The 20,855-nt window shown below is 38.3% G+C and overlaps 1 long non-coding RNA gene across 1 annotated transcript in view; it reads right to left on the reverse strand.

Moving 5' to 3' along the window:
* The window catches only part of LOC114215333 (uncharacterized), a 69,679-nt gene that overhangs the window by 48,111 nt on the left and 713 nt on the right, over window positions 1-20,855 (reverse strand). The window lies entirely within an intron of this gene.

Below are 20,855 nucleotides of genomic sequence, written 5' to 3' on the forward strand. Positions count from 1 at the left end.
TTCCTAAAACTGAGGGAAATGTTCTGTTAAATTGGCTGATGCCCCAAGCATGGCAGAAGAGTTATAAAGTAGCTTCATTAACAATTCTGAAAACATAGTTTGTACTTTGGACAAAGAGCCATCCATGGTTGTGTTTCATGGGGCGGGGGGCGGCAGGGAATGGACCTGTGATAACACCTCCAAATCCTTAGTAAAGAAAATACATTGTCTAAGGAACGAGGGATCATATGTAAATTGCCTAGCAAATTACACAATAATCAAAAGACCATACAGATTTCACTAATGTTATTTATTCTGCATTATAGACTGAGGTAGTCTACTTATCTATGAAAAAAAATCCAATTTCCATTTCCCTAACAACTTCGATGAACCTTGTTGAAACAGCAGTCAGATGTCCAATATGATTTCCTGAATTTCAAAATGCAACTAACTTAGCAGGTGGTCCTAACTCTAAATCAAACTGTTAGGGCTTTTGGCGGGGCTCCTAGCTTAGGAAAATGGGGTCAGTATGAAAAAGATCCTGAAAAAAAAAAAGCTAGAAAAAGCAAAAGGTTAGAGCAAAGAAAAATATTAGTGAAATTTGACAAATGTATTTCTCAGTATTATGTCAAACATGTTTACTGAGCTGCACAATTAATAAAAAATATTCTGTACTAGAGTCCCTAATTATTATTCCACACAGGACAGAACACCTCTTCATTATCCCTTTTTGAATTGATTGTGTACATCAAACAGTCGAGATATAAATAAAATATGCCTGCATGCATAATAACCTCACATTAAAGCTGGAGGCAATTAACCTATGATTTCTCATTAATTAAATTAAAATAACCTTCTAAAAAATGTCTAAAATCAAAACAGATTTCTTTTAGTGTAGATATGCCTCACAATGATGAAGAGAGTTTGTTTACTAAATTTATCACACCAATAAAAAAAAAATGCTCTTTCTGTTTTTATCCCAGGCTGGTCTTTGGTTTTCTCCTGAGGTTCCAGTCTTCATTTAGCTAAATCTGATTACAATGTCAGGGTTTTTTTGTTTTTGTTTTTGTTTTTCTGTCTTTAAAAATACCTGTTCTCATCAAGACTTCTTTTCCATTAAATTGTCCAAGCACCTCCTTTCTCCCTGAGCTGGATCACTATCATATAGTGGAAAGCTGGAAATTATTTGGTGAATTTGCTGAATTTAGACAGCTGAAGCACATAAATGGGATAGCAGGGGGCGTAATGGGCCTGAATATGGGGCTGCCCTCAGCATGGATGGAAAATCCTCATAACCTCCTGTTCGGACTCTTCCCAATTTTTCTTCTCCTTCCCTAACTCCCCATTACACCAAGTTGTTGGTTATTTCAGATTCCCATAGTCTCCCCTCTACATAGTATTTTCATTCTAAAATAGACATAAAAGGACGCATATCACCAAAGAACATGTCCTTAATAATAGAAATTTTTGTTTTGTTTTTCTCTAAAGTCCTTTGCAGATCCTCTAAAATCTCACTATATGAAGAGACCACATAGCCACAGATTACCCCCACCTAAAGCCTGCCCACCTTAGTACACGATCAGGTGCTAAAAATTTTCTTAAACATCATGCATTGATTGATCGATCTCTTCTCCAATGGGAAAATCATAGATATTCACCCTTTTTCTCATATCCTGAAAATCTGTCTGACACACTGCTTTCACCATGGTAAGTCCTCAATAAATGAGGTTGTGTTGAATTGAGCGTTAAGCCTGGATTCATTTCTTTACCCCAAATCGCTCCCTATCTCAACCACCACAGGCTATTAGTGACAGCACTTGTCTTCTAGACCCCTGGATAAGATCTTTGGGACATCTTTTACTCTTTTGGCACCTTTTCTTAATTTTTGTATTGATTTCCTCATGAGGTGCTATCATTTCTTCCTTCAAAAGATTGGATTACTTCCTTTTCCTTGATTCTGACCACCACAGCCTAATATAGATACTTATTATTTTGCCCTTATAAACCCACGCTTTCCCTAATTCTACTCACTTTCTCTAAATTATCTCTCTACGGGGCACCTGGGTGGCTCAGTCATTAAGCGTCTCCCTTCGGCTCAGGTAATGATCTCAGGGTCCTGGGATCGAGCCCCGCATCAGGCTCCCTGCTCAGTGGGAAGCTTGCTTCTCTCTCTCCCACTCCCCCTGCTTGTGTTCCTTCTCTCGCTTTGTCTATCTCTGTCAAATAAATAAATAAAATCTTAAAAAAAAAGAAAAAAATAAATTATCCCTCTACAATGTGCATACCTATAGTCCTTAACAACAAATCTTACCTCAGCCTAGTTTTGCCTTGACCAACTCCTCACATACCTATGTCAGTTGCACATTGCACATTGTCTATTGCCTATCCAACAAATATCATCACCTTTCCCATGTGTTACCTGCTAGTAGAGCCCTGGATTTTGGTCCCTCCTCTGCTCTAGGATTGGTTTATACCAGCCAATGGCCTAGGGGAAGGCGTTTGTCCCTATTCTGACCAATGAGGTCTAAGAGAAAGTCAGGGCAAAGGAATGGCAGGGTGGGATGGTGGGAGATTTCCATTCCTGAATAAAATTGCAAAGCTTCATAAGGACAAAACATTATACCTCTGTCCCTTCTTTACTGCTTGGAATATTTATACCAGATTGTGATGCTTAGAGCTATGCCAACAGGTAATAATATTAGATCAAAAGAAGAGAAAAACATCAGGTCTTTGATGGCATCACTGAGCTGAACCAACACTTTAAGACTTTTTGTTAAAGAATAAGAAAGTTAGTATATTTAATTGAATTGAAAAAGAGCAAAAGACATTATTTTGCTTAGACAAGATGAATCTTCAAATGCACTATGTAAAGCATTATTACTCAATGCCCCAAATTGGGAACCCACTGGCACAGAAGACCAAGAATACCCCGAATACCATGTAACTTCATGATAAACTCTTGTAGGAGATTGATAACATATTACACAGGATTTAATGTCACGGTACACACAATCTCGATCCAACAAAGGCTTCTGAGAAATTCGCTAAGCACGTATTTAAACAATTGAATCTGTCATGTGCATTCGGAGAAGTCCCTGAAGAAGAATTTGCCTGACAGGATACAATGGCACTGGAGAAGCTATTATAGTCAATTCTATGAATCAGGTACCCTGATTCCCCAAGGCAATTTTTACAAGAGCAGGTCAATGGCTTATGTTTAAAGCTTTGTTTTAAAATGATAAGAGGGATTTGAGAAAGGGTTTCCTTTTAGTTACAATACCTTTTAATACTACATTAATATAAGATAGGTGCTATTTATACAAAGGTACCTTTTGACAAAAGAGGATTTTATGACAAACAAATCTTAAAATGATATATTAATCCAATTTTTACTGCAGACCGTCATAAATAGAATACAGTATACTATGCATAAAGAAGTGATAAAGCATAAAAAGATATAAAATATTAAAGCAGTATGACTGAATTTTACAAATCATATATATGATTTTTAGCCACTTCAAAGGAGTCACCTTGTAAAGCTATGCCCTTATTGTAATAATGCTCAAAATGTACTCTGCCTATATGTCCTTGATGATGACAAATCTTTAACCTCTGAAAATGGAATTGTGCTTTGGAAACAAGACAAAGTCATTAAGTTGAATGAAATTAAACTCAATTTGCCAAAAGCCTTGTGTTCCTCAAAGACCAATGGAACTCAAGTCTCTCTCATGTCCTGGGTCATGCAAACCAGGCCTCACCAATGTCATACAGGTAGACGGATGCAGATCCCCTCCCACGGCTCTTGCACATCAAAGGCCTCATTCCCCCAAAACATCTTCCCAGCAATCCAAGGACGCAATTCCCCCAAAGGCTAAATTGAAGATCATTCCTACTATGTCATTTAATTCATGGTTCCAAATCCCCCTCAAATTCATGAGAAAAACTCATTCTTCTTCCCTTTATTTCTCAAAGGCTCATCTAATCCTGATTCTTTCTAGTACATTAGAGCATCATTACCACGTCAATGCTTTTACCTCATGATCTGTAGGGTTCATGCCTGCACTTTACCGGTGACCTTAGGGATTCAGGTCCAGCATCTTTTTTTTCCTTTTTTTACGTTTTATTTATTTTTTTAAATTTTTTATTGTTATGTTAATCACCATACATTACATCATTAGTTTTTGATGTAGAGTTCCATGATTCATTGTTTGTGCATAACACCCAGTGCTCCATGCAGAATGTGCCCTCTTTAATACCCATCACCAGGCTAAACCCATCCCCCCACCCCCGCCCCTCTAGAACCTTCAGTTTGTTTTTCAGAGTCCATCGTCTCTCATGGTTCATCTCCCCCTCCAACTTACTTCCCTTCATTCTTCCCCTCCTACTATCTTCTTCTTTTTTTTTTCTTAACATATATTGCATTATTTGTTTCAGAAGTACAGATCTGTGATTCAACAGTCTTGCACAATTCACAGCGCTCACCGTAGCACATATCTTCCCCAATGTCCATCACCCAGCCACCCCATCCCTCCCACCCCCGACCACTCCAGAAACCCTCAGTTTGTTCCTGAGATTAAGAATTCCTCATATCAGTGAGGTCATATGATACATGTCTTTCTCTGACTGACTTATTTCACTCAGCATAACACCCTCCAGTTCCATCCACGTCGTTGCAAAAGGCAAGATCTCATTCCTTTTTATGGCTGCATAATATTCCATTGTGTATATATACCACCTCTTCTTTATCCATTCATCTGTCAATGGACATCTTGGCTCTTTCTACACTTTGGCTATTGTGGACATTGCTGCTATAAACATTGGGGTGCATGTACCCCTTTGGATCCCTACATTTGTATCTTTGTGGTAAATACCCAGTAGTGCAATTGCTGGATAGTATGGTAGCTCTATTTTCAACTTTTTGAGGAAGCTCCATACTGTTTTCCAGAGTGGTGGCACCAGCTTGCATTCCCACCAACAGTGTAGGAGGGTTCCCCTTTCTCCGCATCCCCGCCAACATCTGTCGTATCCTGACTTGTTAATTTTAGCCATTCTGACTGGTGTGAGGTGGTAACTCATTGAGGTTTTGATTTGGATTTCCCTGATGCCGAGCGATGTCGAGCACTTTTTCATGTGTCTGTTGGCCATTTGGATGTCTTCTTTGGAAAAATGTCTGTTCATGTCTTCACCCATTTCTTGATTGGATTATTTGTTCTTTGGGTGTTGAGTTTGATAAGTTCTTTATAGATTTTGGATACTAGCCCTTTATCTGATATGTCATTTCCAAATATTTTCTCTCAATCTGTCGGTTGTCTTTTGGTTTTGTGGATTGTTTTCTTTTGCTGTGCAAAAACTTTTTATCTTGATGAAATCCCAATAGTTCATTTTTGCCTTTGCTTCCCTTGCCTTTGGCGATCTTTCTAGGAAGAAGTTGCTGCGGCTAAGGTCGAAGAGGTTGCTGCCTGTGTTCTCCTTTAGGATTTTGATGGACTCCTGTCTCACGTTTAGGTCTTTCAACCATTTGGAGTCTATTTTTCTGTGTGGTGTAAGGAAATGGTCCAGTTTCATTTTTCTGCATGTGGCTGTCCAATTTTCCCAACACCATTTGTTGAAGAGACTGTCTTTTTGCCATTGGACATTCTTTCCTGCTTTGTCAAAGATGAGTTGACCATAGAGTTGAGGGTCCATTTCTGGGCTCTCTATTCTGTTCCATTGATCTATGTGTCTGTTTTTGTGCCAGTACCATACTGTCTTGATGATGACAGCTTTGTAATAGAGCTGGAAGTCCGGAATTGTGATGCCGCCAGCTTTGCTTTTCTTTTTCAAGATTCTTCTGCTTATTCAGGGTCTCTTCTGGTTCCATACAATTTTAGGATTATTTGTTCCATTTCTTTGAAAAAACTGGATGGTATTTTGATGGGGATTGCACTGAATGTGTAGATTGCTCTAGGTAGCATTGACATCTTCACAATGTTCTTCCAATCCAAGAGCATGGAATGTTTTTCCATTTCTTTGTGTCTTCTTCAATTTCTTTCATGAGGATTTTATAGTTTTCTGAGTACAGATCCTTTGCCTCTTTGGTTAAATTTATTCCTAGGTATCTTATGGTTTTGGGTGCAATTGTAAATGGGATCGATTCCTTAATTTCTCTCTCTTCTGTCTTGTTGTTGGTGTATAGGAATGCCACTGATTTCTGGGCATTGATTTTATATCCTGCCACTTTACTGAATTCCTATATGAGTTCTAGCAGTTTTGGGGTGGAGTCTTTTGGGTTTTCCACATACAGTATCATATCATCTGCAAAGAGTGAGAGTTTGACTTCCTCTTTGCCGATCTGGATGCCTTTGACTTCTTTTTGTTGTCTGATTGCTGTGGCTAGGACTTCTAATACTATGTTGAACAGCAGTGGTGATAGTGGACATCCCTGCCGCGTTCCTGAACTTAGGGGAAAAGCTCTCAGCTTTTCCCCATTGAGAATGATATTGGCTGTAGGTTTTTCATAGATGGCTTTTATGATATTGAGGTATGTACCCTCTATCCCTATACTCTGAAGAGTTTTGATCAAGAAAGGATGCTGTACTTTGTCAAATGCTTTTTCTGCATCTATTGAGAGGATCATATGATTCTTGTTCTTTCTTTTGTTAATGTATTGTATCACGTTGATTGATTTGCGGATATTGAACCAGCCTTGCAGCCCAGGGATAAATCCCACTTGGTCATGGTGAATAATCCTTTTAATGTACTGTTGGACCCTGTTGGCTAGCATTTTGGTGACAATTTTTGCATCCATGTTCATCAAGGATATTGGTCTGTAATTCTCCTTTTTGATGGGGTCTTTGGTTTTGGGATCAAGGTAATGCTGGCCTCATAAAATGAGTTTGGAAGTTTTCCTTCCATTTCTATTTTTTGGAACAGTTTCAGGAGAATACTTATTAATTCTTCTTTAAATGTCTGATAGAATTCCCCTGGGAAGCCATCTGGCCTGGGCTTTTGTTTGTTGGGAGATTTTTGATGACTTCTTCAATTTCCTTAGTGGTTATAGGTCTGTTCAGGTTTTCTATTTCTTCCTGGTTCAATTTTGGTAGTTGATACATCTCTAGGAATGCACCCATTTCTTCCAGGTTATCTAATTTGCTGGCATAGAGTTGCTCATAATATGTTCTTAGAATTGTTTGTCTTTCTTTGCTGTTGGTTGTGATCTCTCCTCTTTCATTCATGATTTTGTTGATTTGGGTCATTTCTCTTTTCTTTTTGATAAGTCTGGCCAAGGGTTTATCAATCTTGTTAATTCTTTCAAAGAACCAGCTCCTAGGTTCGTTGATCTGTTCTACTGTTCTTTTGGTTTCTATTTCATTGATTTCCGCTCTGATCTTTATTATTTCTCTTCTACTGCTGGGTTTAGGCTTTATTTGCTGTTCTTTCTCCAGCTCCTTTAGGTGTAGGGTCAGGTTGTGTATTTTGAGACCTTTCTTGTTTCTTGAGAAAGGCTTGTATTGCTATATACTTTCCTCTCAGGACTGCCTTTGCTGTATCCCAAAGATTTTGAACAGTTGTGTTTTCATTTTCATTGGTTTCCATGAATTTTTTTAATTCTTTAATTTCCTGGTTGACCCATTCATTCCTTAGTAGGATGCTCTTTAGCCTCCATGTATTTGAGTTCTTTCCAACTTTCCTCTTGTGATTGAGTTCTAGTTTCAAAGCATTGTGGTCTGAAAATATACAGGGAATAATCCCTATCTTTTGGTACCTGTTGAGGCCTGACGTGTGACCTAGGATGTGATCAATTCTGGAGAATGTTCCATGGGCGCTAGAGAAGTACGTGTATTCCGTTGCTTTGGGATGGAATGTTCTGAATATGTCTGTGAAGTCCATTTGGTCCAGTGTGTCATTTTTTTTTTAAAGATTTTATTTATTTATTCATGAGAGACAGAGAGAGAGAGAGAGAGAGAGAGAGGCAGAGGGAGAAGCAGGCTCCCAAGGAGCAGGGAGCCCGATGCGGGACTCGATCCTAGTACCCTGGGATCATGACCTGAGCTGAAGGCAGACGCTCAACCATCTGAGCCACCCAGGCGCCCGGTCCAGTGTGTCATTTAAAGTCTTTATTTCCTTGTTGATCTTTTGCTTAGATGATCTGTCCATTTCAGTCCGGGGGTATTAAAGTCCCCCACTATTATTGTATTGCTGTCAATGTGTTTCTTTGCTTTTGTTATTAATTGCCTTATATAATTGGATGCTCCCATGTTCGGGGCATAGATATTTACAATTGTTAGATCTTCTTGTTGGATAGACCCTTTAAGTAGGTTGTAGTGTCCTTCCTCATCTCTTATTACAGTCTTTGGTTTAAAATCTAATTTGTCTGATATAAGGATTGCCACCCCAGCTTTCTTTTGGTGTCCATTAGCATGGTAAATGGTTTTCCACCCCCTCACTTTCAATCTGGGGGTGTCTTTGGGTCTAAAATGAGTCTCTTGCAGACAGCATATGGATGGGTCTTGTTTTTTAATCCAATCTGATAGCCTGTGTCTTTTGATTGGGGCATTTAGCCCATTTACATTCAGGGTAACTATTGAAAGGTATGAATTTAGTGCCATTGTATTGCCTGTAAGATGACTGTTACTGTATGTTGTCTGTGTTCCTTTCTGATATATGCTGCTTTTAGGCTCTCTCTTTGCCTAGAGGACCCCTTTCAGTATTCCTTGGAGGGCTGGTTTTGTGGTTGCAAATTCCTTTAGTTTTTGTTTGTCCTGGAAGCTTTTTATCTCTCCTTCTATTTTCAATGACAGTCTAGCTGGATATAGGATTCTTGGCTGCATATTTTTCTCGTTTAGTGCTCTGAAGATATCCTGCCAGTCCTTTCTGGCGTGCCAGGTCTCTGTGGATAGGTCTGTTGCCAATCTAATGTTTCTACCATTGTAGGTTACAGATCTCTTCTCCTGAGCTGCTTTCAGGATTTTCTCTTTGTCTCTGAGACTCGTAAGTTTTACTATTAGATGTTGGGGTGTTGACCTATTTTTATTGATTTTGAGAGGGGTTTTCTGTGCCTCCTGGATTTTGATGCCTGTTTCCTTCCCCACATTAGGGAAGTTCTCTGCTATTATTTCCTCCAATATACCTTCCGCCCCTCTCTCTCTTTCTTCTTCTTCTGGGATCGCAATTATTCTAATGATGTTTCGTCTTATCGTATCGCTTATCTCTCGAATTCTGCCCTCGTGATCCTGTAGTTGTTTATCTCTCTTTTTCTCAGCCTCTTTATTTTCCATCATTTGGTCTTCTATATCACTGATTCTTCTGCCTCATTTATCCTAGCAGTTAGTGCCCCCATTTTTGATTGCACCTCATTAATAGCTTTTTTGATTTTGGCTTGGTTAGATTTTAGTTCTTTTATTTCTCCAGAAAGCGTTTCTCTAATGACTTCCACATTTTTTTCAAGCCCAGCTAGTATCTTTAAAGTCATGATTCTGAACTCTAGGTCTGACATCGTACTAATGTCCGTATTGAGTAGGTCCCTGGCAGACGGTACTACCTCTTGTTCTTTTTGCTGAGGTGATTTTTTTCATCTTGTCATTTTGTCCAGAGGAGAATAGAGGAATGAGAGAACAGAATGCTAACAGGTTAACAACGTCCCCAGCAAATATACTCTATACAAATCAGAAAAGACCTGAAACCAGGGGACAAGAAAGGGAAAGGGAGGGGGAAAAAAAGTAAAAAGAAAAAGGTAAAAACAAACAAAAACAAAACAAAATAAAAAAACAGAATATGATCAAATATGATCAGGCTAGTGCATAGATCAGTGCCACACACTAGATCTTGGGCATATTTTGATCTGTTAGAAGAAAGTGCCTGCTAAAATTTTAAAGGAAGAAAGACATATATGTACAAAATAAGGGTTGATACAATGAAGGGATGGAAGATGACTGTAAAGATGAACATTATAAAAGATTTTATAAAAGGAATTGATAAGATAAGAAGTTGTTTGAAAAAAGAAAGAAGATTTTAAAAAAAGAAAAAAGAAAAGAAAAAAAAGGGAGAGAATGTGATGAGGCAGGAGACTAGAACAAAGTCATACACTAGTGATTTAGGGTATATTTTGATCTGTTAGAAGAGACCGTATCTCAAAATTTTAAAGAGAGAACAACTTATATATATATGCCAAAAATAAGGGTAACTACTATGAAGGGATAAAATATGACTCTAAAAATGAAAAATAAAAAATGTTTTTTTTAAAAAAGGGATTGATAAGATGTTGGTTGAAAAAGGGAAAAAGAAAAATTCAAAAAAAGAAACAGTTAAAAAAATTAACTTTGAAAAACTAATGAATCATGGTAAAAAAGCCATGAATTCTATGTGCAGTATTCCCCTAGCGCTGGAGTTCTCCCGTTCTCCTTGATTGGTAAACTTGGTCTTGGCTTGCTGGCTGTTCGTGCTGATCTTCTGGGGGAGGGACCTGTTGCCGTGGTTCCCAAATGTCTTTGCCGGAGGCGGAATTGCCCCGCCCTTGTCGTCCGGGCTAAGCAAGCTGCTGGGGTTTGCTCTCAGGAGCTTTTGTTCCCTGCAAGCTCTCGGTACAGCTTTGGAGGACCAGGGTGAAAATGGTGGCCTCCCAATCTCCGCCCAGAGGAGCCAAGAACTCGGGGCCCCGCTCCTCAGTGCGCCCCCAGAGAAAAGCAGTCACTCCCATCTCCCCGGTCTCTGGCCGCACTCCGTGCTCACCTGGCCTGTGACCGAGCGTTTCTATCTCTGGCACCCGACCCCGTGTGGAGTCTCCAAACCCAGCAGATCCCTGCGGTGAGCTCCCGCGCCGCTCCTCCCCAGGGAGGAAGGGGAGTCTCCCCAGCTCTGCCGCTTGTTGGGTCCCTGCTGGAGGAGCAGTGGCCCGACTGGGCCGCGGATCACAGTTTATGGCAACCCCGAGCTGAGAGCCTGCTCCTCAGCTCCGTCTCTGCAGCCGGCTTCCCCGCTCCAATACCTGGGAGCTCTGCTGCACTCAGGCACCCCCAGTGTTTCTGTGACCCCGAGGGTCCTGAGACCACACTGTCCCACGAGGGTTCCACCCTCCGCTTAGCCATTGGAGTGACGTCCCTCAGCGAAGCCGACTTCTAAAAGTTCTGATTTTGTGCTCCGCGGCTCTATCACTTCCCAGAAGCGGCAGAGGCCCCCCTCCCCCGCGGTCTATCCTCCCGAATATCGCCTCGGATTCACTTCTCCGCACGTCCTACCTTCCAGTAAGTGGTCGCTTCTCTGTTCAGAGAGTTGTTGCTACTCTCCTCTTCGATCTCCTGTTGAGTTCGTAGGTGTTCAGAATGGTTTGATCCCTATTCAGCTGAATTCCTGAGACCAGACGAAATCCACGTCTCCTACTCCTCCGCCATCTTGCTCCGCCCCCTATCTCAGGTCCAGTATCTTTAATTCACTATTTTCATATAGTCTTTTCTTTCGTGTACCATTTCACCAATATTGTGCCAGCCCTTGGACTAATTCACCCTCCTTCATCTCAAAGCTCCATAGCTTTCTCTACCAATGACCCTCAGAGCTTAATCACACCATTAACAACTGAACATCGACTGAACATCAACTGAAGCTTCTTTTTTTTTTTTAATTTTATTTACTTATTTGACAGAGGAAGACAGAGCAAGGGAGAGGGAACACAAGCAGGGGGAATGGGGGAGGGAGAAGCAGGCTTCCTGCTGAGGAGGGAGCCCCATGGGGGGCTCGATCCCAGGACCCTGGGATCATGACCTGAGCTGAAGGCAGATGCTTAACGACTGAGCCACCCAGATGCCCCTCAACTGAAGCTTCTACTGATACTACTTAACAGTCTAAGAGCTTGAAAATAAGGAAATTATGATCATTCTTTGATGCTAAACTGAAAGGTGAGCTCTCTCTTCTTAAACATGTACTATCTTGAATAGACCAGATAAAATTTTGGATTGTTCCCTCTCTAAGTTCTCATTTCTACTACTCATTATCCAAAACTTGGGAATCAAATAGATTTAGACTAGCTAGGAGACCTCACTGTCTTGAGTTCTTGCTATCCAAGACCCAGGAACCAAATATATCAGGAGGCAAGGGAGATTTATTGGACCAGGATTGTAGAGCTTCACAGAAAGAACAAAATGGGTTACAAGGCGTGCAAGACTGGAGTAAAGCCTGATTTGCCATATTAACACACTTTAGAATCTTTATATGAAAGGAGGGTTTGTCAGCTATGAAAACCTACATTAGAGTGATACACAGAGCAAACAGCATGTGCAATATGCTCCTCCTAGGGGACAGGAAGCTTTAGTCAAAGTTGTAAGTACTTCAGTTCTACAACAAAAATTGTGCCTAAATGGAAAGAAACGTGTTTATATACAGCACATCCTTCCACGTTGTCAGATTCTAGGCATTCACTTTCTTTGGGCTGTTTCACAACTCTTTCTATATTGATAAGCTTTCTGATTCTGTCTTGTCTAGTAGCGTTTCCATTGATTTCCTCACCCTCCCACCCTTGCCCCACTATGGAGAAAGCCATTTCATCTCCAGTTGCAATTCAATTTCTTTACTCCAAATACATTTGTACCTTCTTACTTTCCTTTTAAACCAGTTTTAACACTGGCTGGGTTGTTTCATTGAATAAGTATAAATTCTTTAATATATATTCATTTGATATCTGTATGAGAGTCATCATTTTATCCTTAAAAAAAATCTTTAACACTAGTTAACAAAGGCATCCCTCATTTATAGATAGATGCAAAATGTTAGGTATCAGTTGACTCAGTGTTTCAAATTCTACAGCTTAGTCTATCTCCCATTATTAAAGGAATATGTCAAGCTATCTTAACCTCATACAAATGAATATTTATTTTACCTAATTTCTGTTGTTACAACATGATGGTTACCAATTGCCCATTTGATTTTTTTCCAGCTTTATTGAGATATTGACATATAACATTAAGTTTAAGAGGTACAACACTTTGAGCTGATACATTTATATATTACAAAATAATTACTACTGTAGTGTTAGCTAACATCTCCATACCTTTCCATAATTTCCATTTATTTCTAGTAGTGATAATATTTAAGGTCTACTCTCTTAGCAACTTCCAAGTATGAAACAGAGTTTTATTAATGATAATCACCATGCTATCCATTAGATTCTCCAGGACTTATCCATCTTATATCTGGAAGTCTATACCCTTTAACCAACATTTCACCATTTCCCCCACTCACTAGCCCCTCAAAGTCCATCCATGTCATTACAAATGGCAGGATTTCCTTTTTTCTCATTGCTGAATATTATTCCATTTTACATATGTAACAAGTCTTCTTTATATAGTCATCTGTTGAAGAATACTTAGGTTGTTTCCATATCTTGGCTATTATGAAAAATGCTGCAATGAACATAGGGGTGCAGATATCTTTTGGAGATCCTGTTTTCATTTCCTTTAAATACATACACAGAAGTAGGATTGCTGGGTCACTATGCAGCAATAGTTCTATGTTCTATTTTTAATTTTTTGAGGAATCTCCATTGTGGCTGCACCAATTTGCATTCCCACCAACATTCCCACCAAGGGTTTCCTTTCCTCCACATCCTCACCAACAGTTGTCATCTCTTGTCTTCTTGATTTTAGCCATTCTAACAAGTAAGAGGTAATATCTCATTGTGGTTTTGATTTGCATTGATGACTGATGTCAAGCAACCTTTCATGTACCTGTTGGTGATTTGTATGTCTTCTTTGGGAAAATATCTAATCAATTCCTCTACCTATTTTATTAAGCAGATTGTTTTATTGTTGTTGTTGTTGTTGTTGTTATTGACTTGGGAGTTCTTTATATATTTTGGATATTAATCCCTTATTGGATATATGATTTGCAAATGTTTTCTCCCATTCTGTGGGTTGCTTTTTCTTTCATTGATTGTTTCTTTCCCTGTGCAAAAGATGTGTTCCCACTAATTTAGTTTGATGTAGTCTTAATAATTAATTTTGCTTTTATTGTTTGTGCTTTTGGTGTCATATCGAAAAAAGTTGTTGTGAAGATCAATATCAAGAAGCTTTCTCCCTATGTCTTTTTCATAGTTCCAGGTCCTATGATTAAGCCTTTAATTCATTTTGAGTTAATTTTTGTGAGTGATATGAGTCTAATTTTATTCAATATGTTTATTCAGCTTTCCCAACACCATTTATTGAGGAGACTAGCATTTCCCCATTGAGTATTCTTGTCAAATATGAGGTGACCATATATGTAAAGGATTATTTCTGGGCTCCAGAATCTATTCCATTGGTCTATGTGTCTATTTTTGCAATAGCACTATGCTGCTTTGATTACTAAAATTGTTTTCTTTCAGTCTCAACCTCTTGATAGGGATGCTATCAGGTAGGAATGCCTGGTGCACTCACCTGGGCCCATACTACTCGTGGAAAACCCCCACAGATATCATCCTGACCAGAACTGGTGTTGTGGCTGGTCCAGCCCTTGTGGTTCTAATTATAATTGCAAGATGTACCTCAGCAACAACCTGCAGGGAACTTTGAAAAAATTAGGTTTATTTCTCACAAGTCCTAGAGTGTACAGGGCACACTCAGGGCCACCCAGCAAAGTTAAGAGGAGAGAGAGACAAAGAGACAGAGAGAGAGCATAGACCTGGGGTTCTATCTTTATTGGAGTCAAGGGTAAGGTCTTTCAGGGGTTCACTCTTGATTAGTGAATTTAAAACATCAGAGCAGTAATTAAAATTCAGAAAGGGAAAAGCAAGCAGTCAGTTTTCTAGGCCTCCCAGGACTTTCTAAAAAGGGAAAATCATGGATGGGGCAGCCCGGCTCTTTATCTAGTTGTAATAGCCGGCAGTGTGTTTATTCAAGATGGACCTTTGAAATGGATGTCTTAGCAATCAAAAGCTTAATGTCAGTCACTTAAATTATAATCGAAAAAGCTCATTGTCAGGCACTTAACACTAGGACAGTTTAGCATATAGTTTGAAATCAGGAAGTGTAATGCCTTCACCTTTGTTCTTTCTCAGAATTGCTTTGGTTATCTGAGGTCCTTTTTGGTTCCATACCAATTTTAGGACAATTTTTAATATTTCTGTGGAAAATGTCTTTGGAATTTTGATAAGCATTTCAGTACATCTCTAGATGGCTTTGTGTAGTGTGGACATTATAATAATATTAATTCTATTGATCCATTGACATGGGATATCTTTCCATTTGTTGGTGTCATGTTCAATTTCTTTCATCAAAGTCTTATAGTTTTCAGTATATAGAGATTTCTCCTCCTGGATAAATTTATTTCTGATAATTTATTGTTTTTGATGTTATTGTGAAGGGAATTGTATTCTTTATTTGTTTTTCAGATTTTTCCTTATTAGTGTATAGAAATGCAACAGATTTTTGAATATTGATTTTGTATCCTCCAATTTTACTGAATTCGTTTATTAGTTCTAAGTGTTTTGGTGGAGTCTTTAGGGTTTTCCATATATGATATCATGTCATCTGCAAATAGTGACAATTTTACCTTCTTCTTTTTCCATTTGGATGCCTTTATTTCTTTTTCTTGCCTAATTGTTCTGCCTAGGACTACTACATACTATGCTGAATAAAAGTGGGCATCCTTGTCTTATTCCTCACCTTAGAGGAAAAACTTTTTGCTTTTCACAACTGAATATTATGTTAGCTGTGGGCTTGTCGTGTATGGCCTTTATTATAATGTAGCATGTTCCTTCTACACTCAATTTGTTCAGTGTTTTTTATTGTGAAATGATGTTGTATTTTGTCAAGTGCTTTTATTTTGCATCTATTGAGATGATTTATGATTTTTATCTTTAGTGCTATTAATATGGTATATCACATTTATTCATTTGCATATGTGAAACATACTTGCATCCTAGGGATGAATCTCACTAGATTATGGTACATGAACCTTTTAATGTGCTTTTAAATTTAGTTTGCTAATATTTTATTGAGAATTTTTGCATCTATATTCATCAGGGATATGGGCCTGTAATTTTTTTTTCTTGTAGTGTCCTTATCTGACTTTGGTATAAAAGTAATGCTGGCCTTATAAAATTATTTTGGGAGTATTTGCTCTTCTTCAACTTTTTGAAAGAGTTTAGAAAGATTGGCATTAATTCTTCTTTAAATATTTGTAGAATTCACCAGTGAATTCATCAGAAACCAGCTGATCCTGGGCTTTCCTTTTTGGGAGGTTTTTGATTGCGAATTACTCATTATTAGTCTGTTCATATTTTCTACTTCTTCATGGTTCAGTCTTGGTAAATTGCATGTTTCTAGAAATTTATTCATTTCTTCTAAGTTATACAATTTGTTAGTGTATAATTTTGTTTATAATAGTCTTGTGATCCTTTGTATTTCTGTGCTATCAGTTATAACGTCTCTTTCATTTCTAGTTTTATTTATTTGAGTCTTCTCTTTTTTCTTAGTTAATCTTGCTATAGGTTTGTCAATTTTGTTTATCATTTTAAAAATCTCTTAGTTTCATGGATTGTGTTTATTTTGTTTTGTTTTTGGTTTTTTTTTGGTCTCTATTTCATTTTTTTTTTCTGCTCTGATCTTTATTTCCATCTTTCTGCTAACTTTGGGTTTAATTTGTCCTACTTTTTCTAATTTCTTAAGGTGTACGTAGGTTATTTATTGAAATCTTTCTTTTTTTCTTAATATAGGCATTTATCACTACAAACTTCCCTCTTAAAACTGCTTTTGCAGCATCCCATAGGTTTTGCTATGTTGAGTTTCCATTTTCATTTGTTTCCAGATATTTTTTTATTTCCTTTTTGATTCCTTCTTTGGCCCATTGGTTGTTCAAAAATGTGTTGCTTAATTTTCATATATTTGTCAGTTTTTTCAGCTTTTATCCTGTAATTAATTTCTAGTTTCATACCATCATGGTCAGAAAAGATATTTGATATTATCTCAGTCTTTTTAAATTTGCTATAACTTGTGTTATGGCCTGACATATGATCTCTCCTGGAGAATGTTTTGCCTGTGCATGAGAAAAATGTGTATTTTGCTGCTTTTAGTTGGAATGCTTTATATATGTCTGTTAGGTCCATTTGGTCTAAAGTATGGTTCAAGTTCAATGTTTCCTTGTTGATTTTTCTGTCTGGATGATCTGTCAATTATTGGAAGTGGGTTATTAACATCCCCTTCTATTATTGTATTGTTGTGTATTTCTCTCCCTTCTGACCTGTATTTGCTTACTATATTTAAGTGCTCTGACACTAGGTTCATATATATTAACAACTATTCTATCTTCTTGATGAATTAATCCTTTTATCATTATATAATGACCTCATTGTCTCTTGTTACCACTTTTGGCCCAAGGTCCATTTGGTCTGGTATAAATATAGCTACCCCTATTCTATTTTTAACTCCACTTGCATGGAATATCTTCTTCCATTTCCTCACTTTGAGCCTATGTCTGTTCTCAGAGCTAAAGTGAGACTCTTCGAGGCAACATACAGTTGGATCTTTTTTTCTTCATCTAGCCACTTTGTCTTTTGATTGGCGAATTCAATCCATTTACATTTGGAGTAAATATTAATAGGTAAAGACTTAACTAATGCCATTCTATTATTTTCTGCCCATTTTGTGGTTCCTTGTTTCTTTCTTCTTATCTTGCTGCCTTTCCTTTGTGAACTAATGATTTTCCACAGTGGTATTCTTTGATTCCCTGCTCTTTCTCTTTTGTGAATCCAGTGTAGGTTTTTGCTCTGTGGTTACTATAAGGCTTACATAAAACATCTTAGAGATATAACAGTCTGTTTTACACTGATAACAAGTTAACTGTGATAACATACAAAAACTCTACCCTTCTACCTTCCCCCTTAATTTTATGGTTTTGATGTCACAAACTTCTTTTCATATCGTGTTTATCAACAAGTTATTGTGGCTATAGTTATTTTTTGTGATAGTTATTTTTAATACTCTTGTCCTTTCATCTTTATACTGAGTTAAGTGGTTAATATCCACCACAATACAGAATTAGAGATATCTGAATTTGCTTCTATACTTACCTTTACCAGTATGTTTTATATGTTCATATGCTTTCATGTTACTAATTAATATCCTTTCATTTCAGCTTGAAAATGTCAGCATTTCTTGTAAGGCAATTTTAGCAATAATGAATTTCTTCAGCTCTTGTTTGCCTAGGGAAGTCTTTATCTCCCCTTCATTTCTGAAGAACAGATTTGCTGAGTAAATTATTGTTGATTGGCAATTTTTTTTCTTTCATCACTTTAAATATATCATTCCATTCTCTCCTGTCCTATAAGATTTCTGCTGAGAAATCCACTGATAGCCTTATGGGGAGTTACTTGTGAGGTACAAGTTTTTTGTGGGTTTTTTGGGGTTTTTTTTGGTTTTTGGTTTTTGGGGGCTTTTTGTTTGTTTTTTTGCTGCTTTTAAGATTCTCCCTTTGTCTTTTTGTCAGTTTATTATAATGTGTCTTAAAGAGAACTGTTTTAAGGTGATTTTGTCTGGTGATCTCAGAGCTTTTTTTAACATGGATACCCAAATCACTCACCAGATTGGAGAGTTTTCAGCCATTATTTCTTTACTTTTTCTTTTCCTTTTTTATAGTTGACATATAATATTAAATTAGTTTCTAGTGTACAGCATTATTTCTTTAAATAGCTTTCTGTCTTTTTCAACATTCCTCTGGCTCTTCAGGGTCTTTTCTGGTTCCATACAAATTTTAGGATTATTTGTTCCATTTCTTTGAAAAAAGTGGATGGTATTTTGATAGGGATTGCAGTAAATGTGTAGATTGCTCTAGGTAGCATTGACATCTTCACAATATTTGTTCTTCCAGTCCATGAGCATGGAACATTTTTCCATTTCTTTGTGTCTTCCTCAATATCTTTCATGAGTATTTTATAGTTTTCTGAGTACAGATTCTTTCCCTCTTTGTTTAGATTTATTCCTAGGTATCTTATGGTTTTGGGTGCAATTGTAAATGGGATCGACTCTTTAATTTCTCTTTCTTCTGTCTTGTTGTTGGTGTATAGGAATGCCACTGATTTCCGTACATTGATTTTATATCCTGCCACTTTACTGAATTCTCACTGATATGAGGAATTCTTAATCTCAGGAAACAAACTGAGGGTTGCTGGAGTGGTGGGGGTGGGAGGGATGGGGTGGCTGGGTGATAGACATTGGGGAGGGTATGTGCTATGGTGAGCACTGTGAATTGTGTAAGACTGTTGAATCACAGACCTGTACCTCTGAAACAAATAATACATTATATGTTAAAAAAACAAAAAGAAGAAAAAGAAGAAGATAGTAGGAAGGGAAAAATGAAGGGGGGTAATTGGAGTGGGAGACCATGAGGAGCTATGGACTCTAAGAAAAAAACTGAGGGTTCTAGAGGGGAGGGCGTGGGGGTGGGTTAGCCTGGTGATGGGTATTAAAGAGGGCACGTACTGAATGGAGCACTGGGCGTTATACACAAAGAATGAATCATGGAATACTACATCAAAAACTAATGATGTAATGTATGGTGATTAACATAATATAAATAAATAAATAAATAAATAAATTAGACCCCTCCAAAAAAATAGCTTTCTGTCTCCCTTCTCCTTCTCTTCTCTTCTGGAACTCTAACTATTCACAAATTGGTCCCTTTGATGGTATCCCATAGATCACATGGACTTTCTACCCTCGTTTTCATGTTTTTTTCTTTCTACTCTTCCGACTGACCACAGGATGGAGAGGAGGTGGAGGGAGTGGGTGAGGCATGCAGAGCATTAGGGTGCCCTTGGGCCCTTTTGGAGGATCTGCAGGTGAGGGATTCTCAGTGGCACATGGATAGGTTTCTCTAATGGGATCCATGATGCAGTTAGGATCTGTGTTCCTTTAGTGTCCTCTGAGAGTTCTATTCATCACTCTCCTTGCCTCTTCTTGCCTGCCAATCACATAACTCATGATTCAGTACTCTGGATGGACTGCCCCTTTGGCAGCCTCCATACTGCTGGGAAGCTGGGTGTTCACCCACTCTTTCTTTTTCCCATAGGAGATAATCATGAGCCAAAGAAGATTTTTCTTGGCCTTTAGCTGTGTCATCTTGGGAGAGGGATGACATAGATAAAGTCAAACTGTTCCTCTTCCCCACTCCAATGCCATCAAATATGTAATTTTTTTTCTCCTATAGAGTACTGGAACCTCTCTGGAAACCAGGATTTATACAAAGCCTCTCTCATTTGTGAGTGATTGTCTAAGAGTGTTCACCAGGAGCTCCCAGACCATGGCCAATAGGGGCTGGAGCAGTTCACAGGCCACTGCACATTCCACAGCTAAGACTGAGGTCTGTTTGTCTATTATCCAATGTATGACTCATCTCAAATCCCTGGGCATATGGTGCTGGATCCCATAACTCCCTCAAAGGTATTTTCGTCCATAGATGGATGGTGAATTTTTATTACTGTGGGGGGAGAAGACAAAAACATGGCATATCTTAGGTTGCCATGATGCTAAAGTCACTCCTGACCACTAGATTTTAATTGGCTTTCTGTATGGATCCTCCTTTAGGAAGAGAAGGTACTGACCAGGGGCCCCCAGGTGGCTCAGTTGGTATCTGCTTTTGGCCCAGGTCATGATCCCAGGGTCCTGGGATCGAGCCCCGCATCGGGCTCCCTGCTCAGTGGGGAGTCTGCTTCTCCCTCTCCCTGCTGCTCCTCCTGCTTGTGTGTGCTCGCTCTTTCTCTGTGTGTCAAATAAATAAATAAAATCTTTAAAAAAAAAAAAAGAAGGTACTGACCATACAAATATGAGTGTTTTAGTTCAGTGGCAGTTATATATCTTATTACAAATATCAAATAATTCTTAAGTCAAATTTAAATAGTGAGCACATGAAATAGTTGTGAACAAAAAAGAAATAAGGGC

Source organism: Eumetopias jubatus, unplaced genomic scaffold, assembly GCF_037043125.1.
Source record: "Eumetopias jubatus isolate StellerSeaLion01/CBP00866 unplaced genomic scaffold, mEumJub1_p1.0 scaffold_4, whole genome shotgun sequence".
Taxonomy (NCBI): Eukaryota; Metazoa; Chordata; class Mammalia; order Carnivora; family Otariidae; genus Eumetopias; species Eumetopias jubatus.